Here is an 11,408-nt window from a genome sequence, read left to right as displayed (position 1 = left end):
TTAGCAAAGTAGGACCTCTCACTGCTGCAAACTATCGGAATGTGCTACCCGTAAAACTGCACTGGGATGAAGCTAATTCCAACAGACAGCAGTTTTTCACACTGCTGGTATGTGAGACCGCTGCCTATAAGAATCAGCTGCATCCGATGGCTCTTTTTTTAGCAAAGTTGGACCTCTCCAGCCTGCGGGAAGCACAGTCCTGCAGGTAGCATTTTCACACACATACGTGTATGACACTGCAAACTATAGGGATGTGCTAGCTGTAACATTGCATCAGCTACATCAGATGGCGCTCTGTACACTGGAGAACTAATTCCCTAGATGACCAGCAGGAGGCGCTGCGCTGGTGAGTCTCAACCTCGCTACAAAAGGAGTACTTCTGGCACCTTAGAGACTAACAAATTTATTAGAGCATAAGCTTTCGTGAGCTACAGCTCACTTCATTGGATGCTGTAGCTCACGAAAGCTTATGCTCTAATAAATTTGTTAGTCTCTAAGGTGCCACAAGTACTCCTTTTCTTTTTGCGAATACAGACTAACACGGCTGCTACTCTGAAACCTCACTACAGTGCCATTGGATTAGAAGAGCTTTTGTGGCAAGAACCACGAGTAGAGCAATGTATGTGTAATATTTCTAGCCTCAGATACAAACATTACATGCATACAGGCTCGATAAACACAGTCAATAGGTCTTAAGTTTTGCAATGATATCCCACGTCAGCCATCTTGCATAAAGCATATATTAGCTATGTCATATCCATATCATAAGAATATTTTCATAAAGACTGTAGAGCAGGGATCAGCAACCTTTAGCACGCAGCTCGCCAGGGTAAGCCCCCTGGCGCGCTGGACCAGTTTGTTTATCTGCCACGTCCACAGGTTCGGCCGATCGCGGCTCCCTCTGGCCACGGTTCGCCGCTGCAGGCCAACAGGGGCTGCGGGAAGCAGCGTGGGGCGAGGGATGTGCTGATCCCTGATGTAGAGTATAATGTCACACTCCACATGTATGTTGCCGATCCCAGATATAGAGTATAATGTCACACCCCACTTGTATGTTTGCTGATCTGCAAATACTAAAGGACCATGCACCTTTGGGTGCAAACGCTCATGACAATAGTGCAGACCCATGCAAGCTCCAGGATTCTGTGTGAGATGGCAGACAGTAAGGAAGGCAAGGCAGGTTAGTGGGTTTAGAAAAAAAGGTGTAAACATTATGTATACATTTATGTATGTGATACATATAAAATTAGTGGATGGTTAAAAACGCATTATAAGAAGTTTGATCCCATGGCCACAACCACCCCTGTCTGACCTATTTGATACCCAGCATACACTGCCAAACCAAATCTTCCCAAAATACAGTGGACGGACAGTGAGATATCTATTCATGGTGCACCTCGCTCTGAATCTATACAAGTACTTCTGGTGAGTACCCTGACTGCTGAGGCAGGGAGTCCAGGAGGCATGCACACAAGTGACATAGTAACCGTAGTGACTCTATGCTGAAATAACTTGAGTTAACCCACACTTAAAGTGTAGATATGGCCTTAGCTATATGAAATGTTTGGGAGAGGTAACAGGATCAGTATGAGGGTAGACTAAGGTGTTTAGTCTCAAGGCATTGGAACTGACCTTACTCCACCGTACATGCTCAGGAACAAAGAGGCACCAAAAATATCATTTATTTATTAAAATGTCTTGACTTGAGGGTGTATAACTCATGATTTTAGAATTCTTGTTGTTGTAAAGGTATCTTGGGGTTGTAGATGTGTGTTCATTATATTTTGAAAGGAAAAACTATGAATGGGTTGAACAAAGAATTCAATCAGTCCCTCAGGATAAGTACATTGGCTATTAACCAAGATAATCAGGGATGCAGGCCCATGCTCTGCATGTCCCTAAACCGTCCTTTGACTGCCAGATGCTGGGAGTGGACAATGGGATGGTTCACTGAGTCATTGCCTGGTCTGATCATTCCCTTAGAAGCACCTGGTATTGGCCACTGTCACAAGACAGGATTCTAGATTAGGCGGACTATTGGTCTGACCACCAATATTTACACCATTGGTGGATTGACTCAAAACAAAGTTTTGACAATAGGCCAGAAATTCAGTCAGAGTGGAAGTCAGATGATCCAACAGAATAAACATCTGCTTTAAAAATTAGAAGAAAAAATAAGAATTAAAAATCCAGGGAATTCAGGGAATCCCAGCAGCAGATAAGACAACTTGGGAAACTGCTCAGAGAATCTATGCAAAATCAGATACAGTAATAAGGGATTCTTTGTTTCTGAGAGGGGTATATGTAAAATATTTCACTGAATTAAGTCTCAGGGATTATCTGCACTGGCAAGTTATAGCGCTCTAACTTGCTGCCTCAGGGTTGTGAAAAATCCTCCCCCCGCCCGAGCGCAGCAAGTTTGAGCGCTTTAAAGCGCTAGTGTGGACAGACTCGGCCCCCAGTGCTCGGCGCTAATCCCCTTGTCAAGGTGGATGACCAGGAGCACTGGCACCCGCGGCAGCGCTTTGAACTTTGTAGTGTAGACACAGCCTCAGTAGGTTAGATCAAAGAGGAGCTGCAGTGACGAGGCAGTGGGCTGCCTGTACCTTTAAGAACCCCACCCTGGGAAGCCGATGCTGAGAGGTGCTGTCTGTCAGAGGGGAAATAAAAAAAGCCCCTTTGCCCCCCACCATTTTTGCAAACATGGGTGTCTCAGTCCCACTGGGTAACTGAGAACCCCTGTGCCCCTGCCTGTGCTGGGTTTTGCCCTCTGCCAGCGCCTCACCCCGAGCTTATCTCCTGCCCCTCCCCCATCCCTGATTTTGCTCTTTAGCCCCTCTGCTAATGCTGCCTCCAGCTGTTTGACCCCCCTGGCCAGTCAATTTCCGCCCCCTGCTCAGACCCTGGACACCCCCCTGCTCCGATTCGCCCCCTTTGCCACTTTTTAAACCCTGTCAAAAGCAGTCAGCAGAATCCTATGGGTTTAAGGGCAGGGGGAAGGGCAGTGGCTTCAGCAGATGAACTGAGCATGCTCAGTACACCATAAGTAGCACCTTGCTACGCAGAGCAGTATCCTACACTACACCTGCTGCACGGCCGCCCTGTGTCCTCAGCCGGCGTCTGCGGCGCTCCCGCCACCCGCACCACCCGCCTGCTCCCCTGAGGCTGCGGGTGAGCCTCCCTCCCTGCCCCCCTGCCCAGCACGCCCCCCACACGGGGGGTGTCTGTGCCGGTGCTGAGCTGCCTGAGTGGGCCTTACCATATGTAGGAACAGGAGACTATGGCTGATAAGGGGGTCTCTCCAACTATGAATATTTCTTCTTCAACCCTGGATGAAGTGATCATACCACCTCTATCATCCCTGTCTGATGATTTTAAGCAGTTTCAGGATCTTATCAAGAGAACCATAGATTCTTTACAAATCCCCCAGAGGAGATTAAAAAAACCCACATCATAAGCTGCTCGGAACTCTCCACATAGCCTCCTCCACTTGCATTGCCCTGCTAATCAATGAGGCATTCCTGGACTTTGCAAAAGTCATCTGGCATACTCCAGCCTCAATTCCTCCCACAAAAATATTATGTTCCCTCTTAGAAGTCAGAATTTTTATTTTCTCATCCCTCTGCTAGCTCCTTGGTGATCAAGTTAACGAATATGGAAGACAGCACTATGTTACATCTATGAAAATAAGGAAGTTAAAAGTTGAAAGTTCTTTGGCTACTTTACAGTTTAGAATCACCAACTAACAAGTGTTAATGGTGAAGTACAACCACACATATTGTATGAAGCTGAACTTGTTGATTGAACATCTATTGAGAGAATACAGAGAGCACTTCCAGGCAATTATTGCAGAAGGCCACCTCATCTCCAGAACATCTCTGCAGGCCTCTTGACACAGCCGATACTGGTGCTCTTTCAATTTCTATGGCAGTAGTTATGAGGATGGCCTCCTGGCTTCCACTCTTAGGATTTCCAAAGGATGCCCAGTATACTGTAGAAGACCTTCATTTTGATAGCACTAAATTGTTCACTTGCAACACAGACTAATGTCTGCCTGCATTAAAAGAGTCCAGGGCCACTCTACAATCTCTGGGGAGCCACACAGAAGAGAAAGTTTAGTAGGTCCCAAACAAGTGCAGAGATCCCATCCCTCCTGTTTCTTGAGCTCACAGAGGCCATATGAACCTCAACGCAAAAGTCAGAGTTTCCAAAACCGCCCACCTCCCATCCCTCACCCTCACAACTTTCTACCTTGAAACATCAATTATGATGAGATTGTCAAGCTCGTCATCTGCTCACTTTCTTACCAGCTGCTATGTTTCACCTGCCTTCCTCCCTTCAGAAACCATCTTTATCACTTCCAGTGGGCTTGGGAGCCCATCACTACATACAAGTGTGTTTGAAGATTATTTCCACAGGGTACCAACCCACTTCACTTCTTTTCTGCCCACCAACCCTCCTTCTCCATTCCTCTTCAGGGGCCACTCCCATGAGAATCTGGTATGATAGGAAATACTCTGTTCTCCTCTGAGAAGCTATAGAACCAGTTCCATGCAACACAGAGGGATGGGGTTTTATTCCAGGTATTTCCTGGTTCCAAAAAAGAGCTGTGGTTGGAGACCCATCCTAAATTAAAGATTACTCCATACCTTTGTGAAAGCACAGAAATTCAGAATAGTGGCACTTGCAGTGATAATCCCATCACTGGACCAAGGCCCTTGCCCTTCAGGATGCATATTTCCACACTGCGATCCACCCATCTCACAAATGAACCCTATGTTTTACCATTGCCAGAGCCATTTTCAGCACAGGTCTTTCATCTGCCATAGGGTCTTTTCAAAGATCACGTTGGTAGTAGTGGCTTCTGAAAGGACACTTTGTGGAGGTGACTCCACAGGCAATTTATGAGGCTCTTCCTCAAGTTAGACCTGCAAGTGAACATTCATAAGGCCACGTAAACCCCTCTACAAAAGCTGGAATTCATGGAAGCTCATCTTGACTCAATAGCAGCAACAAGAGCCTTACTCCCAATTCACAGATTTATGTCTCTATCCAACTCAGTCAATATGATCCAGATCAGCCTTCAAACCCTGTCAGGAACTGTCTTCAGCTACTGGGGCATATGACAGCTTGTACTTTTTCTTGCCCGAGTGCACATGCATTGCCTTCAAGGAAAGTTTTGTCATCAAGAAGACAATTTAAACATGCTTTTTTCCAAACCCACCTTTGTAAAGGAATCTCTCAATTGATGAAAAGATTCTTCTGCTGACATAATGCTGTCCACATTGGCACTTTTGTTGGTGAAACTTATGTCAGTCAGAGGGGTGTTTTTGCACACACCCAACTGGTAAAAGTTTTACCTACAAAAATGCTAGTGTAGGCAAAGCCTTGACCTTTCCCATTTTGCCCCTGTATGCTTATGTTTATATTAATCCTTTGCAATTTGACCTAGCTTTCATTATTTTAATGACTCTTTTTGAATTTCAGGTTGTAGAAGAGCTCCTGGTTAATCCAAGAAGATATCCTAGCTTTCTTATGTATTGGAATAGTTTGCTCTTATGCCCTTAATAAGGTTTCTAATAAAAAAAACAGCCAGCTCTCCTGTTCTCTTTTTTTCCCTTAGACCCCAGGATCTTACCTTCCAGTTCTGTGAGTTTGCTAAAGTCTGCCTTTTTGAAATCCATTGTCTTTATTCTGCTGTTTTCCCTCCTATCATTCCTTAGACTCATGAATCCTGTGATTTCATGACCATTTTCACCCACCTTTGGCCAGAAGTAACCAGCAGCCAGCTTCGTTCCTGTGAAGGAGCTGTTTCCTCTTTCCCTGGTGGTATGACTGCAGTCCTCTCCAGCTGGATTTCTTCCTTGGAGGTCTCCATGTGAATATTTTCACTGAATTGCTTGTATGCATGGATGTTCCTCATCCTCATCAACCTCCCCCTGCAACTCTCCCACCTGCTTCCTGAGAGATTCTGCCAGTAGGCACCTCTTACATTTGATGGTCTCCCCCACCTGGCTTTCTACGATCAGGAAATGCAGGCCAGTGTCTGCAAATCCACACCAGCACCAGGGTAGAGGCACTCATGGTCAGGGTCTGTGTCTGAACACAGGGGCAGGTGGAAGAGCCAGGAGCAGTGTTGGCACTGGTGATGTGCCCTTTCTGAGCTACGGTGATTTTAGTTCTTTCTCAAACTTCCATTTGCTAGCTCCCTCTGATCTCTATGGGTATGTCTACACTGCAATAAAACACCCAGGGCTGGCCCACATCAGCTGACTCGGGCTTACAGGGCGTGGGTTGGGTGCCTTATAATTGCAGTGTAGATGGCTGGGCTTGGGCTGGAGCCCAGGGCCTGGGACCCCCCGCACGGGGTTCCAAAGTGCAGGCTCCAGCCCAAGTCCAAATGTCTGCACTGCAGTTTTATAGCCCTGCAATCCACACCCCATGAGCCCAAGTCAGCTGACACAGGACAGCCGCAGTGTTTTACTGCTGTGTAGAGAACCCCTTAGTGTCTGGCTTTTCAGACCTTCTCTCCTAGGTCAGCCCTTCCCCCTCATTATCACACAGGGGAAGGGTGATCACAAGCAGAATCAAGAGCGATCAAAGGACAGGAGGTTATGTTAACTATGGGTTAAGTGAGCAGTACTTTGGTGACCAGCACTGTCTCTAGCACCTTGAGGGCAGTATGTCACAACAGGAGCTTTGGGGATCTCTGTCCAGCATCACCCCCTCATGTGAGAGTGAGAATTCTATTCTCTGCCTCATTGCCTATTCCCAGAACTTTTGCTGTCTGGGTAAGCAGCAATGCCTGGTATCGTCTGCCCCACCTGATGTGGCTGGCAGGATCACATCTTCCCCCACTTCATATTGAAGTGGTGAGTGCCCAGTCTGCTTTTCCCTGAGTAGCCCCATGGAGAACCACTACCCCCATACACACACTGTTCCCAAAAGGTTTCCCCTTTTTATTCTTCCTTGGCTGCACAGGCTGTATGTGCTGGAGAGGCTTTTCTTCTTGCACCTCTACCTCCATTCCTTATGGGTAGGAGTTACCTGTCTTTCCTCCACACCCTAGTTCTGCTTCCCCTGGGGCAGAGACAGAGGAAATCAGGGAATGTCGCAGCCAGGAAAAAGCTGGGGAATCATGACAAATGGTTCCAGGGTTTCCTGGGCTATGGTCTGCCTCTAATGCTCAGATTCTCACTCCCCACCCAGTGGATGTGACTCTGAATTCAACTACAGCAAGTCCCCAACTCTGTGTGCTGGACGGGGGATGGGAAAAGTGTGAAAAGGAGTCTCACAGCTGGACATGCCTGACAACCCGGAGAGATGTGACTGTGAACCCTGCCTGCTGGGCTGTGAGGGAATCACTGCAGGGAGACATTACTGGGAGACAGAGGTGGGGAAAGGGGAGAGTCTGGGCAGTTGGGGTGGCCAACAAGTCCATGAGTCTTCCCTTTCTTTGGAGTATAGTCTGAGGTCAGGCTGCCTGTGGGACATGGCAGAGAGTGGGGAAAACGTCCCCCTCAGACCCATGCCATAGCCTCACACTGCTCCCCTCTGTAAGCTCAGACACTGACACCCACTCTCTTGTTGTGGGGGAACTTCAGTTAATCCCACTGGTTGCCTAATATTTATTCCCAATCTGCTTGTCTCCTCAAACAGTGAGGGTCTGTCCTGAAAACCCAGTCCAGACTCTGCTCAGACATCAGGGTGTGCGCTAGAGATAAAGGGTTGCCTGGTGGACAGTGCACTGCCTGGGCCTTTGGCTGTCCAAGTTCATTTCTGCGCCCCACCACAAAGAGACTGTGCAACCTTGGGCAAGTCACGTCACCTCCCCGAGCCTTAATTCCGTTGCGTTCATTTAGATGGAATGAATAGGCCAAAGAGTCACAGTTGTTACCATGACCCCGAAACTGTCCAACAGTAAACCAGTGTTAAACAAAGTATGGAACTGTGTCTATAGAGACCTCAGCCTGCTTAATACCAGGGCAAACACACTGTTAAATAGCCTTTTTACCTTCTATTAGAGATACAGAAAAGAAAGAAAAACAGTTAAAGCTTTTGAAATGTAACGTATGAAATAAGGCCTTCATCTTTACAAAATCCATTGTTCCTTTTAGCTGTAGAGAGTCTGACATTCAGGTCAATGGTAACTGGGACAAAATGCAACATGGTTTTACAAAAGGTAGATCGTGCCAAACCAACCTGACCTCCTTCTTTGAGAATGTAATAGACTTTTTAGCCAAAGGAAATGCAGTGGATCTAATTTACCTCAATTTCAGTAAGGTGTTTGATACGGTGCCACATGGGGAATTATTAGTTAAATTGGAAAAGATGGGATCAATATGAAAATTGAAAGGTGGATAAGGAACTGGTTAAAGGGGAGACTACAATGGGTCATACTGAAAGGTGAACTGTCAGGCTGGAGGGAGGTTACTAGTGGAGTTCCTCAGGGATCGGTTTTGGGACCAATCTTATTTAATCTTTTTATTACTGACCTCGGCACAAAAAGTGGGAGTGTGCTAATACATTTGCGGATGTGTTTTTTCCACCAAATGCATCCGATGAAGTGAGCTGTAGCTCACGAAAGCTTATGCTCTAATAAATTTGTTAGTCTCTAAGGTGCCACGGGTACTCCTTTTCTTTTTACAAAGCTGGGAGGTATTGCCAATACAGAGAAGGACCGGGATATCATACAGGAAGATCTGGAGACTAACAAATTTATTAGAGCATAAGCTTTCGTGAGCTACAGCTCACTTCATCGGATGCATCCGATGAAGTGAGCTGTAGCTCACGAAAGCTTATGCTCTAATAAATTTGTTAGTCTCTAAGGTGCCACAAGTACTCCTTTTCTTTTTGCGAATACAGACTAACACGGCTGCTACTCTGAAACAAAGGAAGATCTGGATGACCTAGTAAACTGGAGTAATAGTAATAGGATGAAATTTAATAGTGAAAAGTGCAAGGTCATGCATTTAGGGACTAATAACAAGAATTTTTGTTATAAACTGGGGATGCATCAGTTGGAAGTAACGGAGGAGGAGAAGGATCTCGGAGTATTGGTTGATAATAGGATGACTATGAGCCGCCAATGTGATATGGCCGTGAAAAAAGCTAATGCGGTCTTGGGATGCATCAGGCGAGGTATTTCCAGTAGAGGTAAGGAGGTGTTAGTACCGTTATACAAGGCACTGGTGAGATCTCACCTGGAATACTATGTGCAGTTCTGGTCTCCCATGTTTAAGAAGGATGAAGTCAAACTGGAACAGGTACAGAGAAGGGCTACTAGGATGATCAGAGGAATGGAAAACCTGTCTTATGAAAGGAGACTCAAAGAGCTTGGCTTGTTTAGCCTAACCAAAAGAAGGCTGAAGGGAGATATGATTGCTCTCTGTAAATATATCAGAGGGATAAATACCAGGGAGGGAGAGGGATTATTTCAGCTCAGTACTAATGAGGACACAAGAACAAATGGATATAAACTGGCCATCAAGAAGTTTAGACTTGAAATTAGATGAAGGTTTCTAACCATCAGAGGACTGAAGTTCTGGAACAGCCTCCAAGGGGAGCAGTGGGGGCAAAAGACCTATCTGGCTTCAAGACTAAGCTTGATAAGTTTATGGAAGGGATGATACAATGGGATAGCCTAATTTTGGCAATTAATTGATCTTTGACTATTAGCAGTAAATATGCCCAATGGCTGGTGATGGGATGTTAGATGGGGTGGGATCTGAGTTACTGAAGAAAATTCTTTCCAGGGGGTCTGGCTGGTGAGTCTTGCCCACATGTTCAGGGTTCAGCTGATCGCCATATTTGGGGTCGGGAAGGAATTTTTCTCCAGGGCAGATTGGCAGAGGCCCTGGGGTTTTTTCACCTTCCTCTGTAGCATGGGGCATGGGTCACTTGCTGGAGCATTCTCTGCACCTTGAAGTCTTTAAACCACTATTTGAGGACTTCAATAGCTCAGACATAGGTCAGTGGTTTATTACAGGAGTGGGTGGGTGAGATTCTGTGGCCTGCGTTGTACAGAAGATCAGGCTAGATGATCATAATGGTCCCTTCTGACCTTAAATCTATGAGTCTATGAGGTCCTATCGCAGGGCCCTGGTAGTGGCAAAAGCATGTACCACTGAGTTAGCGGGGGGCAACTGAAACACACTGACTCAAAGTTTCAGCTCACTAACCTGGCCACTGTCTAATTTCCTATGGCTGTTTCCTATCATGGTTCCCACTGGCTGCTGCAGTTTGGACATCTCTGTTGTCTCCAGGTTCCCCGGTCTGCACTGTCCTAGGGAACTCTAGACTCTGCAGGGCCTCCCTGGAGTCTGCCTGGGTTGTGGTGTCTGCTGCTCCTCAGCTGGAGCCTGCAACATGCATCCTTCCTCTCCCACAGTCAGCCCCATATGAGCTGAGTCACTTTTATACTAATGCATTTGGAGCATGCCCTGTAGAGATGACAGGGGTGGATTTCTTAGCCCACAGTGTAGGGTTAACCCTTCCCCATCCAGTGCAGGGCGAGTGCACCCCATCACACACACCAATTCTGGTCCCCTGATTTCCTGTCTCACACTTCTCTTGATTACCAGGCACAAGACATGATCTTACCATAGTCCTTGAGTTATGTCAGGAGGCCTTTGTGTCTGAACTAATTCAATCTGTCTTTCTTCCTTTTTTTTGCACCTTTTTCTGATCAATATTTATTATTATTCATTATTTTGACACTTTATAAACTTTCAGTCACTTTTTACAGTTGAATTCACAAGTAGGGTAAATTTGTAGACACAATTACCATAATAGTTCCCGATCTCTCCCCAGGGAGAACTGGAAGTCCTGGCACAGTCAAGGAATTATGATATGATTGGGATAACAGAGACTTGGTGGAATAACTCACATGACTGGAGTACTGTCATGGATAGATACAAACTGTTCAGGAAGGACAGGCAGGGCAGAAAAGGAGGTGGAGTTGCATTGTATGTAAGAGAGCAGTATGACTGCTCAGAGCTCCGGTATGAAACTGCAGAAAAACCTAAGAGTCTCTGGATTAAGTTTAGAAGTATGAGCAACAAGGGTAATGTCATGGTGGGAGTGTGCTATAGACCACCAGATCAGGGGGATGAGGTGGACGTGGCTTTCTTCTGGCAACTAACAGAAGTTACTAGATCACAGGCCCTGGTTCTCATGGGAGACTTCAATCATCCTGATATCTGCTGGGAGAGAAATACAGCGGTGCACAGACAATCCAGGAAGTTTTTGGAAAGTGTAGGGGACAATTTCCTGGTGCAAGTACTGGAGGAACCAACTAGGGGCAGAGCTCTTCTTAAATGCTCACAAACTGGGAAGAATTAGTAGGGGAAGCAAAAGTGGATGGGAACCTGTTAGGCAGTGACCGTGAGATGGTCGAGTTCAGGATC

This window comes from Dermochelys coriacea, chromosome 4 (genome assembly GCF_009764565.3).
Source record: "Dermochelys coriacea isolate rDerCor1 chromosome 4, rDerCor1.pri.v4, whole genome shotgun sequence".
NCBI classification, from domain to species: Eukaryota; Metazoa; Chordata; order Testudines; family Dermochelyidae; genus Dermochelys; species Dermochelys coriacea.
The sequence above is the reverse complement of the archived record's forward strand: the minus strand, read 5'-3'. Positions refer to the sequence as shown.